This window comes from Drosophila willistoni, assembly GCF_018902025.1.
Source record: "Drosophila willistoni isolate 14030-0811.24 chromosome 2R unlocalized genomic scaffold, UCI_dwil_1.1 Seg167, whole genome shotgun sequence".
Classification (NCBI taxonomy): Eukaryota; Metazoa; Arthropoda; class Insecta; order Diptera; family Drosophilidae; genus Drosophila; species Drosophila willistoni.
In genome coordinates, this window is record NW_025814050.1 from 16,335,925 (window position 1) to 16,349,349 (window position 13,425).

Genomic DNA, 13,425 nt, shown 5'->3' on the forward strand with positions numbered 1-13,425 from the left:
GCAAACGAAACTCAGCTGCTGCTATTTTGTGCTCTAGTCTTGCTTTTTGCTTAATTAAATGCGCAATGAGTGGGCGTGGCAGGAGCAAAAAAAAACACGAAAATGTGAACCGTCATCAGATAGCCACAAAAAGAAAAAAAAAATAGGGAAACAACTCAAAATAATCAACAAAAAAGGAAGAAAAAAAAATAATCATAATAATAAAGAAGAAAAGATAGGAAAAAAAATGTTGCTGCATATATTTGATTACAAAGCATTAATAGATGAACAAGAGATGATGTTGAAACGATAGCAAAAAGGTAGAAAACCACCAAAAAGAGAATCTCCAAAGGCCAAGCAGACATTTGGACAGATATACAGATGTAGATAAAGTACACGAGAATGCTACAGACAGGCCACACAATGCAGAAAAGGTGCAAAAGGTTCCCAAAAGAAATCAAGAAATAATAAAGCGCAAAAAGTTACAATAGCAGCAGCAACTGGAGCAACTGGAGCAACAGCAACAACAACATTTTTGCAGGTAGGTAAATCATTAGGGGTAGCAATGCGGCTCCTTGCGGAATGCCTCCTGGACTAAGCTGTAATTAATGAGCAAGTGGAACATCGTTGAGCTAGAGCGTTGAGCAAATTAACTTGAACTGCCTTTTGGGGTTGAGTCATGAGGGTCACCAGGGCGGGGGCGCGGGCAGGGGCAGAAGGTTCGGTTGAGGTTATCGCTTTGCAAGTAGAGTTGGGGGTTCAAGTGCAATTAAAGCCATGCCACATTTTGTCTTGTAATCATCTAAGTTTTCCTTTTTCCCCTTCGTTCATTAAGAAAGAGAGAGAACCTCAAATTGTAGCATACCTACGGGCTGAAAGGAATACATTGGTCTTGTTGGGTTAGCAGAGAAAATATGCTGAAAATAGCATCATGTAAAAAAAAAAATAAGGAAAATGCAAACCAAATACAAATTATTATTTATGGCATTTTCTTAGGCATTTACTTGTTAATATTTAATATGCTAAAATGGCAGACAGTGGATTATCAAAAATGTTTACAATTTTCTTGATTTAATACGAAATATGTAAGTAGTGCTTTTATAGCCCTCCATCCCTCCTCCAAAAGGATGATAAAGATGATGATGATTCTCACCTTCTTTTGTACTTTTGACTTTTCATCGCTTGGTATACTTAAATATTTTCATGTCCTTATCCTTATCTTCTGACAACAACTTCTTCATCTCTAGTTGCCACATTGTTATAGAGCTGTCTATAAAGCCATTGTGGTGATGCCGGCTCCACCCTATTCTCTCCTTAAGTAAAACTTTTGAAGCATCCTCCCACCTCCCCCATATATATATATATATATATATACTTGAAGTCAAAGCTATCTATTCGGTTAATTATTAAGTAGATACACGAATTTATGGCTGTTTTGGCTTGACTCGACTCCTCCCCTTTAGGTCATGCCCAGTTTTCTCGGTTATCTATCTGTTTTTGTGCGTTGAGGTGTAAACGTGAGGATTAAGTGTCTGGCTGTCTGACCTAGCCGAACAACAAGAAGAAGCAGAAGAAGAAGATGTATATGAATGCACAACTTTTACTTTTACCCTCTCCAAAACACGTCCCTACCCTCAAAAAAGTTATCTAATTTTGTTGTTGTTAGCTTACTCTCAGGTGTCTATTGAAAATTTGATGAGATTTTTGTATACAAGATGAAGTTTGTCTTTGACTTTAAACCACATTTGATGAAATGGAATGAAATTTGAATTTAACTTTAGTTGAACGGCAGCAAAAAAAACTTTAGGTTCTACTTGGTTTTTCATAAACTGATTTCCTTGTGCGTGTTTGTCGCCATTGTGTGTGTTTTTAATTGAATTTTTGCTTCTGCTTTTCGTAAGTCTTATTCATTGCCGTTTTTTTGGTAGAAAAGGGTTTTTTCCTTACCCTCATTCACATGGTGAAAAAAAAACGGATGTGTAGTCAAATGCATATCAATGAACTGTCATAAAATAGAGCCAGAAAGGTAGATAAAGCTGACACGTAGGCAAACACATACATAAATACATAAATAAATGTTGTATATATTGTTGGGTCATTCTCTTTGCTTTTGTCTCTCTCTATCTCTGTCGCTCGTTCTGCCCTTGACATGTGATTTCAACTAATGACAGCTTTAAGGGCGTTTGTCTTCACAACAGATAGACAGGACTCCACACACAAACACACATGCAGATACACATGGGGAGACATAACAAGCTTAAAATTAAATGAAATTTTCATGTCTACCATGCCTAAAATCCTGTGTGTATTTATGAACACATGGCGTATGATTAATGTGCAAAGCAACTCTCTTTCAATCCTGTCAATTAGTTTCAACTTTTGCCCAAAATTTCAACCAAAAATATTTTTTAGAAAACTTTTGCATAAAGCAAATCCCTATGAATTTTCTCCCCCTTCCTCTACTACTCATAAATGCTGACTGTGCATGCATGTATGTGTTTGAGGTGTGTGTGTGTGTGTGTATTTTTGATTAGCCTCACTTGCTCTCCTGCTGCTGTCTCCAAATCTGCCAACTGAGTTGTATAATTTATGCTTTTGGGTCGCATTCCCTTTCTTTTTCATTTTATGCCAGCCTCAACTTGTTATTCATTTTTAATGAGTTTTCTGCTTTATTTTTTGTTGTTTGTTTTAAATTTGAAGTTGATACTTACCGATATGTTAAGTGAGAGAACGTATGTGAACTTTAAACATGTCAACTGCAAGAGAAGAAAGTGAAATAATAATGAGTATACTTTTTGGTAAACTATTTAAAGTTTTAAAAAAAATATTATAAGTGAAGGAATGAAATGACTCAATGAGTTTTTAAGGTTCTTTAATAAAATCCTTTTATTTATAAGCATTTTTTGCATTCCATTGTTTTTTGTTTGTATTGTTGAATCTTGTTATTTTCCAAAATTTCAACAAAATATTCTTTGTTAGAGTAATAAAAACTAAAATGAAAATAATTCCATGGATTTATCAACAATATTTTAATTCACTTATAACAAATATTGAACTTGCATGTAATATTATTTGTTAAATATAAATTTCTTTATTGATTTAACACAATAAACTTTATCTGCATTGGCAGCTATGGAAGCTTTTAAAAAAAAATCTGTATTGAAGGGCATTATTGGTTTTTCTTATAATCCTCTTTGGCGGAAATAAATAATAAAAAAAAAAACAACAAACATGTGCATTTCATGTCAAATCAAATGCAAAATTTACAAGCACTTAATGCCAATGGCCCAGATATCGTTTGGGCCAATGATGCATTAAGTGCAGCATATACACACTCACAGTCACATTTTCACACAGACACTTACACGCCTAACCAATACCCATGCACATGTACATGTCGCTAAAAAGCTTTCATCAACGACAAACTCTTTTGACCTAACCAACGATAGACGTATGGATGGATTGATCGATTGATTGATTGATTGTCAGTTGGTGAAAGCAAGGAATCTCATGGTGTGGATATGAGATGAAGGCTAGTTGATTGCTTGCATAAATGAATGGAAGTTTTCGAGTTCAAATTGAGTTGTCAAAGCGAAGCTAAGAGAGAGAGAGATGGTTCAACACTTTTGCATAGCATACTTTATCGGGCAACAAGTCAAGACAAGGCCAAAGCCTCAAATGTGACCTCCACTAACAATAATGTGGCCATTTTGGCTGCAGGACTCTGGCCTAATTAGCTCACACACACACACACATACGTGAAGAAACTCGCACTCATACAAACACACACATTAAGGATAAGCCTATGAGTTGGCTTGAGTTTATCAGGCATAAGCCAAAAATCATTTGGCAGGCAAGCCAAAATGTGAGGATAACCAAACCGACACCAACTAAAAATGTAATTTTGGCATTAAGCGAGCTTGGCAAACATAAAATTACCTTGATTAGAAACTCAAATGTGCACACACACACCCAAATATAGAACTTGGGCATCTATGTGACCGTATGGACATGTGTGTGTGTGTGTGTGAGGCTGTGTGTTTGTATGGGCCACGTGGCTCTATATATCAGACGACCTAAGCCTAAAACGACTTTGGCCTTACCCAAACCAAGACCATATATCAATGTACACCTGTGCCAAAACGAAACGAACCAAAACGAAATGAACGTACGAAGCAACGCTACTCTGGGTGAGATGATGGCAAAGAGATGTTACCTTGAGTTACGGTTCCCAGCCGAGAAACAATATAAAAAAGATGTACATCAAATATATTCAATGCGAAGACTTGAATACACTTTTGATATTCATTTTGAAAGCGACTAGAGAAAGGAACACCCAAGGAGAGATATGAAGGCAAACATTAACAAAATTTGCTAACAATTAGGTGTATTTTTCCAAGCATTCCCTATAATGTTTTTTTACTCTAAAAGACACTAATCTGAAGAAAAACTTGTCAGAACACCTTTTCATTTCCTTTTTAAGAATTGGCTTAAAAGAAGATTTTTTCCACATACGTATATGTATATATAAGAAAATTCATATAACGTGCCAAAATGTATACTATATTTATCATATCCATTACCTTATTTTGTAGAGAAAAATACATACAAAAGACCTTTTGCTAAGGGTGAGAAAAACTTCTAAAAACTGTGGGCCATTTTCTTGCTTCTCTGCATATATGTATATACTTTTCTGTATGTGTGTGTGTGCCGTATCAATTATTTGTCTCGGTGTGTGTGTGTGTGTCGGTGGTTGTGTGTTGGCGTTTAGTTTTTATGTTCCGGCCATAACAAACAGCAGAGTAAAAAGAAAAGAAAAAAGACACCAACTGAGAGAAGGCAACAAGAAAAAAATTCCCTTAGACATTCAGCCTAATCAAGGAAATTGCTGCAGCCTTTTAGGAGCCAAGCAGCATATGGCTGAAAACCATTTCTTTTTTCCTCTTCTGAAGCAATTCTTGAGCTAAATAAAATGATTGATGATTAACTCTAGGATAAACGGAGCAATGGAAAAACTATTGAAAAAGTTTTGCCATTTAAAATAGAACGATTAATGAGTATGCCACGCCCCCGTGACTCGTGAACATATGTTTGTTTCAATTGAAGGACCACCAAAACAAAACGAATCAACAAGCAAACTTGAAATTTTTGCTTTTGCCTTGTCATTTATGTTCAGCTCAAGATAAGTGGGGGAAGTGTTTGTATAAGTAGAAGAAGAAGCATCAGGCATATTCAAAACACGCAACACTTGTCATCATCAGGCGTCGACAATCATTCACAAACACACGCACACACACACACACACATACACACAGCAAGACTTTGCTATTTCTTCTTCTACTTGTCTGGCATCATTAGAGCAGCTTCAGCTTTATCCCCACTCAATTGTTGTTCATTTTTGTTGTTATTGTTGCTTATGACGCATCTGTGTGACTTTTAGTTGCCTCCTTGAAGGCATTTGGCACGTTTTTCTTTTCTTGCCTCCCCATTTGTGCCCCTTTATGTGCGTGTATGTGAGTGCTTTTTCGTTTGCATTGCTTTATTTTCACGCCTTAACACCTGCTGCAATGGCTTTGATGACAATTGAGCGAAGTGAGCGTAAAAGAAATACACGGATAAACACTTGACATTTTACTTGATATTTGAACAGCATCAGGATGTTCAAATCAAAATATAAATAATGATCAAACAATAAACGTTTGCAGTCATTCAGTTGCCTTTTTTTCTTAGCCACAGCTTTAATATTAAATCCATTAATTTTTGTTAATGGATTTTTAAGTCGATTGTAAGTTCTTTATATTCTTTTATGGCCAGGTGAATTAATGCTATTGTTGTAAAGTTTCAAGGATTATGGTCAACTTTTATTTTAGCCAACATTAATTTATTATGTTCACTTAGCAAGCCATTTAGCCAGCTTAATTTTGCGAAAATGTTTAGCTGGCATAAAGAAAAATCTCTTAAGGTGTTAAAACATATAAATCATAGCACTAAGACAATTGGTCTGCAGTATTAACGTCTTCAATTTTGATTGGCAGACTTTTAGAGACATTAATATTAGTGAAATTTCAATAACTTCTTGTCAATAAAATAAAAAGTATTTTAAGAAACGTTTGCCTATCATTTACAAAAACAGGTATAAGATGAGAAAGTTTTATAAATGTTCCTAAAATTTGATAAAACAACGATTTAACTTAGCCCCGCCTAGCCATAAGAGGGTTAGGTAAAGAGTATGTTTTTCTTGTTTAAAGGATTCACCAACCGTCTGAATGTAGTTTTTGCCAGTTTTATCTGGCATTACATTGTCAATCTTAAGAGCCTTGTACATATACATATTTTATATGTAATTAAATCTATTGCCTACTACTGGGGGCAAGTAAATCAATTGAGTCAACAATTTGCTTTGAGGTTCAAATATACGAGACCATCAATCGCTGTGATGCAAAGTTTTCTCTTTTCCCATCCTTTCTGGTCTTCTGTGTAAACTGCACTTCATTTAATTGAATCAGTGTGTGATTGACATAAATGCATTCTCCTATAAATGCCATCCATATAGGAATGATCTCTAGTCACAATGTTCATCAATTATGAAACTGAATGGGCAAACAAACACATGGACACGTACACGCAAAAGGCACACGCACACAATCGAGGCGAAAGGCAATAAATCTAAACCAAAAGTCCTGTGGGAATGAAAAGGACTGTTGGCTAAAGCCTATAGATTATGTGTAAGTGTCAAGTTCTTGTTTATAGACGGCTTAAACCAACTAAAAACAACACGCAGTCGTAGATTTGAGATTTTCTTCTTCCTCCTTTTTTTTTCGTTCGTTTTTAGCCAAAACTAAAACAGCAAAAAGTCAAAGAGTGAGTTGGTGAGACGAACACAAATAGAATTTAGGTAAAACAAGCTGGGTAACAAAGTTTTCTTCAAGTTTTTTTCCTCTTCAAAATGCAGTCACTCAGACACAAACACAAACACAGAGAAATAGATAGAGAAAGAGACAGACAGAGACAGGGAAAGAGAATGAATGAAAGAGAAGGCAAAACCATTGATTGCAACATGGGGCAAGAGAAAGGATATTGAGATTGTTGGCTGGTGATGAAAGGAATGATGCGGGGTCGGAATTGAGATTGGGGGTGGCGGTGGGGGTTGGTATGGTCTTGGTTGGTGGCAGATTGTTCGAGGCTGAAAAGGCGTTCACATGGCAAACATAAGTCGCACACTCAAATCAATAGCATTGACAGCTTTGCCATTGTTTGAGTCGGCAAAGAGAAAGAACGAAAGGTTGATCGAATAAAAGAGGAGAGGCAACAATAGGGGAGGGCAAGAAAGCAAAGAATGTGTTGCAAGGAGGGTGCCAATTGCATTCATTTGACTTGGCTGTGCCAATTGTTAAACCAAGTAATGGAAATTTTTGCAACCATCATCAAAATAAATGCGAAAAGCAAAACAAAAATGGATAAAATGGTAAATTGAAAAACTGGAAAATCAAATCAAAATGCTTTTAGCATTTAAGGCAAGTGAAGACAGACTAATTGAAAAGCCCTCGAATTAGTAGTAAGTGAAATAAATTTCCTATAAGAGTTTTTTTTCCAATCCATTTGAAATAATTTGATTTTTCTTCTTTAAGCTCTAATATTTTTTGTTTGTTATTAAAATCGGAAAAGGAGGAAAATAATAATTTTTATTTGAACTCCTCTATTGTGAGAAAATTTGACTATTATATTTTAAAATTAATCCTTTCAGAAGTAATTTAAATAAAGAAACAAAAAAACATTTTCATTTAATTTGTTTAAAATTGATTAGCAAAAAAACAATTTGACATACTCCCGTTTGAAATTTTGTTTACCAATTTATGATAAATTGCAAAATTGTTAATTTCATTTTATTGGAAAACATTTTTTTCTTAGCAAGCCAATTGTAAACACAAATTTTTCTCTTCCTTTGGTTTTTCTTTTCACTTTGCTGGTGACTAATAGAGAAAAACCAGGGGGAAATTGGAAAACGTGCTTTTTGCTTGGCCAAAAATTGGAAATTAAATAAATAAATAAATACAAAAATTGAAATGGGAAAGAAAAACAAGCAAATCACTAAAAACGCATGTGTGCATGAGTGTTTGTGTGTGTGTGTGTGTTCAAGGATTGCAATTACAATAACAAGAAAAAGGCAAAAAACAAAAACGAAAAAGCTGCTGTTGCCAGACTGACAGACAAGTAGCAACAATAACAACAATAACAACCACAGCAACAAAAAGCAAGTAGAAAGATAAAAACTACCTTGGCCCAGTATCGACGCGCCTATAAACATGGTCTCCTCCACGACTGTCGCTGTCGCCCCTCCCCCCTAGAAGTGTGCGTGTGCGTGTGTGTGTGTGTGTGCCATTGTGGGTGTGTTCGTATAGATATCGAGCATACAGAGAGCACACATTGAGGGCCGCCCCAACAACAACAACAGCAGCAACTGCAAGTGAAATGAGGCAACGAGCAACGAAACAACAGCAAACCAAGTGCATTTCAAGACGTGACCAAGACGCCAAAAAAAAGCAAGTGAGAATACAAAATAAAAAAAAATTTAAACGACACAAGGAAAGAATGAAGACGAAGAATAAGAAGAAGACGACTTTCGTTTCGTCCAGTACTCAAATACGTATATCTATGACAGCATAAAAAAGTCAGAGACCACAAAAGTCCAAGACCCATGTGAGTCAGGCCTCAGTGGAAACGCGTCCGAGGCTTATCAGTGGACAAAGTTTACCCACAAAAAGCACAAGGCAAACACAGACCAGAAATTGGCGAGAATTCTTGCCACCATAGTGGTGGTGGTGGTGGTGGGGCACCACCTCCCCTCCCCTTTAGTCACCACACTCAATTGCTGATAAGTCGCCCAAGCAGAGTCATAAAGGCAACTCAATTTGCTGTTGATCACGTTTGGAAATTTCAAGTTTTGTTTTTACAAGTCAGAAAACTAGAGTAGGACAAATATATCAAGAGGGTCTAAAGTCAGTGAGTGAGAGGGATAGAGCGAGTGAGAGTATACAAATTAAAATTATTTATTAGTCTAGCATACAAAATAAAAGAAAATGAAAAATGAACAAAATGGCACAAACACACACAACAGCAATAGCAGCAACAACAACAACAACAAATTGGCCAAGTTGGAGGAACAGCAGCAGCAGCAGCAGCAGAAGCTGCCTGATGGCACATTTGGCCATGCCTTTGTTTTTTGGCTTGATGCCAGGCCAAAAGAACGGCAACCAGCAACAATAACAGCATCTTTTGCCGGGTCTCTACCGCCTTTTTTGTTGTTGCTGCTGTTGTTGTTGTTTCTTCTTTCTGGTCTAAAGCTTATTTATGTGCGTTGGCCACAAAATATGGCGCAGAATACAATTTTTATTTTGCTTATTTACTGCACAAAAACGAAGCCAAAGCTAATTGGGTGGGTGGGCGTATTTCTTGTTCTTTTTTTTTTCGTTCTTTTTGTCGACCAAGAAGAGGAGGCGCGTGTAATGTGCATATTTAACAATTTTTGTGTTCTTTGCATTTATTGAGCGGGGGAATTTTTTGTTGTTGTTCTAAACTTGTTTTCTGCAATGAAGCATTAGGAATCAAGAAATATTTTCTTTGTAATCAATTTACACATTGTGTTGAATTTATCAGATGGAAATCGAGTTTTCTTAGATTATAATAACCAAATATCAAGAGCTCATAATGGTTTATGGACTTTGTTACTCGTTGCATTTACATATGTGCAAGCAGTATACTCAATTATGCAAGCAGTGAAGCAAATTATGCAAGCAGTGGAGTAATGTAACTGCGATTGAGCTGAATTTTAGCGATCTCAAGAACCTTAATTAGGCCTAGAACTATTCATAGTAAATGTTTAAGCTTCTTATTATTATATTTCTGCATTATTCTTTGAATTCCAAAAAGAAAAAACATTTTTTAACGCTAAAAACCCAAATAAAATGTAAAAGTCCATTGTAGTTCAACCTTTAAGATCATTAAATTTATTTTTAAAAGTAATTATTAATATTTTATTTTGTTCCTCATAGTCTTCTCTGAATTTTGTAAGTAACAGACAAGTACGACCTCTTTTTGCATTAAATATAGATCATTTAATTAAAAGAAATTTAAATTAAGACTATTAAACAAAATTCCAAAGCAATTAATTCTAGTTGGGGGTGTGCTATATACTATATAGTAAGATCGTTAAATGAATAAAATTATCAACAAAAACTACTTGATTTTGTAGAAATATATATAAACAAGAAGACGCCTTGAAAACGTTGAAGGAAAAAGATGAATGCATTCTTAAATCGAAACATTTATCTCTTGTTTATTTATTTAAAATGATTTCATTCGGTTAAATAGTGCTCAGTCATTCCTTTAGGACATAGATACTTTTCCTAACAGCTAATGATCACTATCCTCAACAATAACTGATCATTAAGTATAGCCTGAATGCTCTTTCAAATTTGTTCATTCCCTTAAGTTGCTTATCTCAAAAGTCAACAATGAGTGCCAAAAAGTGTTGAGCCATTGCATGAAATGCAGTGATAAAGTCGAATATAAGAGAGCTACAAAAAGTAAGCAAGAGACCCAAAGAGAGGCAGTGTGATAAAGTGAGTATAGGAGAGAGAGAGAGAGAGAGAGAGAGAGAGAGGGAGAGAGAGAGAGTGAAGAAAGTCGGTGAACTTGTCTTATCAACAAGTTAAAAAAAAGCAAAAGTTTGTTCATACACATTTTTCACTGATTGACAAGACGTGGGAAAATCTGATGAAATATGACGTCCTCAACAGATATTTCCTCCACTTGCGGATAGTCAGTTCAAATACCTGTGAAATTTTGTGCTGTTTGATAAGCGTACAATCAACCCAAAATGTGTGGGGGAATATGTGAATAAACTCATTTTATTTCTGCATTCATACTTAATTTTCATTTGATGTATTACCAACAAGAGGCAGCGAAACAGATCTGCTAATTAAACAAAATTAATTAAAAAATTGTCACATCAATCAGTTGTGAATTATGAACAAGTATTTTTGGCTGCCGCCCGCTAAAAATTTTCTTTTATTTTTTTTGGATTTTTTTCTTTTTTCGTTCAAGAATTTAAAATAAACAAATAAAATGCAACAAATAGATTTATGAACGAATGCAGGAAAATTTATGACAGATGTAAAACAAAAAATTGTCAACAATTTTTATGACGCCTTGTTAAATTCCTTGAAGAAGACTGACCAGCTGGTGGCCATATCCATGGCCGTGACTGACAGCTCAACATCTACTTATAGGTAACAAAAGATGACAAAACCGACAAGAAAAGAAGATGAAAAACCTCTCCTCTTCCTCTTCAGAAAGATGCTGAGCAACGATTTTTCAATATCCTGTATTTAATGGCGAGGAAATGCAAATTGAAAATAAAATTTAAAGGTAAGTAAACATAAGAAAGAAAGTTGATTGGGGTTCATTTGAAATAGACAGTTAAATTTCTTAGCCCATATGCTCTTTTGTATTTCAAGTGCAGGGTATCAAAATTAAAAGCAAAAACAAAAAACAGCACAAAACACTTGCCTTGGTAATGAGCAAAAGTTTTCTTTATACTTTTTTTCACAATTCTTTTCATTAATTTCTTTTGTTTCTTGTTCTTCAAGATGATGATGATGATGATAGCTATGATGATGATGATGATGACTATGATCCTTGGTTTTGTAATGAGATATGCACTTTAGCTTTTTGTTTAGAGTATTTTTTCTTTATTTACACAAACATACATACATTTAAAAATATATATACAAAATTATATATGTACTATATTTCTTTTGTTAGACCTCCAACCAGGTGTCTCTGTGATTCTGATTTTTCTTTATATATACTGTGCCTGTCTCGGCCTAAAACTTCTCTGGAAACCCAATTGGCTAAAAGGCCTTTCCTAGACATAAGCCTACCTCATATTACCCACAACTTGATTCTGGCTAAACAAAAAAAAAAGATGAAAAAAATTGAGTTGCAGTTTTTAAGAACAACATAAATAACCCAAGCCAGTTTCAATTACCTGAATCAACGAAATTCTGAGCCAACAATAATTCATTCAGAACACTTAATTCCGTCTATAGAATTTAACAAATTGTTTGTTTATTTAACTTTTGGAATCATTTAGAAAGCATCACAGAATTCAATTTTCCAATAAATTAATTTGTAAACTAAATTTTAAAGCAAATTTAGAATAACTTTTTAAACCAAATATCGATTTCAACAAGTGTTTAAAAATGATTCATGAAATTTTTCACATAGAAAATATTAATTAATCTCTTTTGTGTTACTTTAAATAAACACAATTTAAATGTGATTTGCTCTACATTTTACTCAAGGGCAAACAAATTAAAATTCAGTATCTAAGTTGGGGATATTTTAGAACGTTTAGTTAATTTTTATCGTACAAAAAATTAGACAAGTTAAATTGCAAACTTTTGACTAAAAAGTAAAAAAGCGTAATTAAATTATGTGAATTTCGACATAAAAACTAGCTAAAAGTAAAAACAAAGTTAATTTGTCACGATTTACAATAAAATAAAATAGTTTGCTTAATATTTCAAATGGAAAAATAAATATTATTGTAGGAACAATTGGAAAAATCAAAATTTTTGGTTTCTCTAAAACATATGCATAATGTGCGTATACTTAATTTGTATGTATTTCTCATTTGTTGGGTTAGTTAACAATTTGTCAGCTAAGTAAACATTTATTTTTTTTTTTTGTTGTCTTTGGTTCCACTTACCCAAATTCTTGTTAACCTTATCTCGGTTCATAGCATTTTTTGCATATCCAATGTGAGATAATATTTTGAGTTGTAGAAAATTCAAGTAGAAACTATATTCCAAAATGCAGTGTATTTTATACAGTTTAATGCGGAACAAATTTGTTGTTTTATTTTTTCTTTATATTTTTGTTTATTTTAATTTTTCCTGTTTGTGTTTTGGTATGTTGTTGTATGTGCGTATGTTGGTGTGTGGGTGTGTGTGTGTGTGCGTGGTTATATCCAAAGAAATTTTTGTGAAATTCTCAGCTGATTTGATTTTTATTTGATTTGTTTTCTCACTTTCAATATTGGCACTTTATTTTTTTTATATGCCAAAATTTGATTTTAGATAAAATTTTTTTCCTTTTTGGCCACTTTGAACTTTTGTTTGGTACAAAAAATGCAGTTGATTTTTTTTTCTCTTTATTTAAACTTTCTTAAATGCTTTTTGTTGTTGTTGTTGTTGTTGATATTTTTAGCAACTAAAATTTTCTATTTTCAAATTTTCCACGCACTTTTTCCTCTTGTTTTTGGCACTTTACGAGTTTTTACCCTTTGCAATTTTGTTATTTTTATTTCTACTTTTACTTTTTTGTTGTAGTTGTTGTTGTTGTTGGGTGGTGGGAAGGGGTTTGTTAAATTTTTGTTTTCCT

General features: G+C 34.1%; 1 protein-coding gene across 6 annotated transcripts in view; it reads right to left on the reverse strand.

The window, feature by feature from the left end:
* LOC6642346 (serine-rich adhesin for platelets) overlaps window positions 1-13,063 on the reverse strand; it is a 37,782-nt gene extending 24,719 nt beyond the window's left edge. For 3 of the 6 annotated variants that reach the window (XM_023175900.2, XM_015178346.3, XM_047010794.1), the window contains exons 1-2: window positions 12,752-13,059; window positions 2,691-2,735 (exon numbers count right to left, since the gene is read on the reverse strand). The gene's annotated coding sequence lies outside the window, so the exon portion shown is untranslated. Of the gene's footprint in view, window positions 1-2,690; window positions 2,736-12,751 lie in introns of all 6 variants that reach the window. The other 3 variants (XM_023175899.2, XM_002065140.4, XM_047010795.1) reach the window with 2 other exon arrangements.
* Window positions 13,064-13,425: the final 362 nt, after the last annotated feature.